Source organism: Thermobia domestica, chromosome 18 (assembly GCF_964235325.1).
Source record: "Thermobia domestica chromosome 18, izTheDome1.hap1.1, whole genome shotgun sequence".
NCBI lineage: Eukaryota > Metazoa > Arthropoda > Insecta > Zygentoma > Lepismatidae > Thermobia > Thermobia domestica.
The window spans coordinates 177020831-177024456 of record NC_137471.1 but is presented as its reverse complement, the minus strand read 5'-3'; positions in this window follow the sequence as shown (position 1 = coordinate 177024456).

Genomic DNA, 3626 nt, shown 5'->3' with positions numbered 1-3626 from the left:
ATACAAAAGCACTAATGACCTCTCCTAGTGCAATGTTAGTGCATCGATTCCTATTGCATCAACCGCGAACGTTAGTGCTTCATTAGCGTAGGTGGTATAAGTAAAAAACATGTAGAGGGGCCAAGTTCACGTTGCTCCCCTACTTCAAGCACTAAGGATAAAATTAGTATCATTCGTTAGTGTATCGTTGGTGCTTCTATAAAACACTTATAGTTTCGTTAGTGCTCTAATATTAGTGTGGTTATGGCTAATTACGTGTCACGAAACTCCCATAAGAAATGCATGGGGAATTTTTCTTTGCGTCGAATTACCGCGAAATTCAAAAATACTAATGATATCTTTCAATGCAATGGTTAGTGCATCGCTAGTGTTTCTTATTGCAGCAACCGTAACGTTAGTGCTTCATTAGTATAGGGACTAGAAGTAAAAAAAAAAAAACTCTTTGGGCCTTGCATGAACTTGGTCCCCCCACTTAAACACTAACAAAGTGATTAATGCCGTTCGTTAGTGCATCGTTACTGCTTCTAGAAAATACTAAGTTTCCTTAGTGTTTCACTATTAGTGTAGATATAGCCTATTGTAAGTCATGAAACTCCCATTAGAAATGCATGAGGAAGTTTTCTTTGCGTTAAATTTCCGCCAAATTCAAAAGCACTAATGACTTTTTCTAGTGCAATTGTTAGTGTATCGTTAGTTCCTCTTAGCGAACCAACCCTAACGTTAGTGCTTCATTAGTTTAGGAACTACAAGTAAAAAAAAAACTTTGTGCCTAGCATGAACTAGCCCCTCCCGACTTTGAGCACTAACGAAAAGATTAGTGTCATTCGTTATTGCAGCGTTAGTGCTTCTTGAAAATGTAATAGTTTCGTTAGTGCTTAAATATCAGTGTGGATATCGCCAATTATAAGTCACGAAACTCCCATAAGAAATGCATGGGAAATTTTTCATTGCGTCGAATTACCGCGAAATTCAAAAGCTCTAATGATCTCTTTTAGTGCACGCGTTAGTGCATCGTTAGTGTTTCTTAATGCAGCAACCCTATTGTTAGTGCTTCATTAGTGTAGGAACTAGAAGTAAAAAAAACCCTTTGGACATATCGTGAAGTTGCTCCCCCCACTTTGAGTACTAACGAAAAGATTAGTGCCATTCGTTAGTGTATCGTTAGTGCTTCTAGAAAATACTAATAGTTTCGTTAGTGTCCTCTATAAGTGTAGATATAGAAAGTTGTAAGTCACGAAGCTCCCAAAACAAATGCATGAGTATTTTTCATTGCGTTAAATTCTCGTACGTAATAGTAACCATTACACTAATATATGATTATTAGTGCTTTTAAATTTGGGGGAAGAATTTTACAAAATGGAAAGTGCTACGTGTCTAAATTTAGCCCCGCACGCATCTCAAATACTAAAAAAAAAAAAAAATTCACATGGTTAGTGCTTCGTTATTGCCCATTAGTGAATATCATTTGCGAGACTAAATTGAAATTTTTCTAATTTTACAATTATTGTCCTACAAAGGTGAGATAGACGTCAAAAGTTAGTGCATCGTTGTTGCTTCCCGAAGCACGAAACATTACTGTTAATTTCTATTATAGTTTAAGAGTTATAAGTGAATAAGTCACTCTGTGCTAAATTTAATTTTAGCGAATTTTACAATAATTGTCCGACAAAGGTGGAATAAACGTCAAAGATTAGTGCATCGTTAGTGCTCCGAAAGACACTAAGCATTAACGTTACTGCTATCGTAGTTTAGGAGTTAAAAATGAATAACTCGGGGTGGGGGGTACTTTAGATCTTTAAATTTTATACAATTTTACGCTAATTGTGTGACAGAAATTGGACAAAACCAGCGTTTAGTCCTCCGCTGACTGAGCACTAATGTTAATGATATTTTAATTTAAGTGTTATTAACATCGGGCTAAATTTAAATTTATCGAATTTTACGATAATTGTCCATCAAAAGATAGGATAATTGCTAAAAGTTCGTGCTTTTTAGTGCTTCAAAAATACTAAGCATATCGATAGCGCTATCATAGTTAAAGAGTTATCAGTGAATAACTCGGGCGGAACTCAATTAAAATTTATCAAATTTTACACAAATTGTGTAAAAATTGAAAAACCTGAAGTTAGCCCCGCTCGAGTTATTTGCTAAAACTCCTAAACTGTGACGGCACTGAAGTTAAGTGATTAATGTTTCATGGAGCACTAACAGTGAACTAATCTTCGATGGTTATCTTTCCTTTATGGGACAATTAGTGTGAAGTTCGATAAATTTAAATTCAATCCTATTCGGATTATTCATGAAAGCACTAACGACAATGCTTAGTGTTTTATAGAACTCTAGCAATGCAGTAAGCGCTTGTGTTTGTCCCACTTTAGTGGGACAATTAGTGTAAAATTGTTTAAGTTGAAAAATCTAAAGTTAGACAGGGTTGAGTTATTCATTAATAAGTACTAAAATATTATAGCACTAACGTTAGTACTTATTATTTTTTGAAGATTTAAGGATGCACTAACCTTTAGCGTTTGTCCTACCATTGTGAGAAAATTAGTGTTAATTCGATACTTTTAAATTCAGTTTCGTCCGAGTTATTCATTAATAATTTCCAAACTACGATTTCACTAACGTTAGAGCTAAGGTAGCATTAACGTTAGAGCTTTTTGGAGTATTAACGCTGTACTAACCTTTGACGTTTATTAAACCTTTGAGACACAATTATTTTAAACTTCGATAAATTTAAATTTAGCCCCGAGTGTGTTATTCACTTATAACTCATAAGCTATGACAGCAATCATTGTTTTATAGAGCTCTATTAATGTACTAATCACTGGTGTTAGTCCCACATTTGTGGCACAATTACTAAAAAATTGTGTAAAAGTTGAAAAATCTAAAGTTAGCCCCGCCCGAGCTATTCATTATTAACTTCTAAGTATGATAGTACTAACGTTAGAGTTTAGTGCACTAATGTGCAATAACGAAGCACTAAATATGTAAATAGTTTTAGTAGCACTTGAGAAGCGTGCGGGGCTAAATTTAGACACACAGCATTTTTCATTTCGTAAAATTCCCCATATTTAAAAGCACTAATAACCACATATAGTGTAATAGTTATTGTATAGTGCAGTGTTAGTAGCTCTTATTGCAGAACTCCTATCATTAGTGCCTCAACAGTACGGACGGTAGAAAATAAAACTTAGGGGAAGCTAATTATACGCTAGCCCATAGAAGCATTCACGTTGAGAAGCATTAATGTTCTTTCTTGGTGCACTAGCAAGCAATAACGAAACACTAACGATGCCACTAGAAGAGACCACTACTGCTTTTGAATTTCGTGAGAAATTAACCTAATGAAAAATGCTCCATCTTTTTCTTATGGGAGACTCGTAATTTATAATTGACTATATCAACACTAATAGTGAAGCACAAACGAAACTATTAGTATTTTCTAGAAGTACAAACGCTGCAATAACGAACGGCACTAATCTTTTCGTTAGTGCTCAAAGTCGGGGGGGGGGCAAATTCATGCTAGGCACAAAGTTTTTTTACTTGTAGTTCCTAAACTAATGAAGCACTAACGTTGGGTTGGTTCGCTAAGAGGCACTAACGATACATTAACGACTGCACTA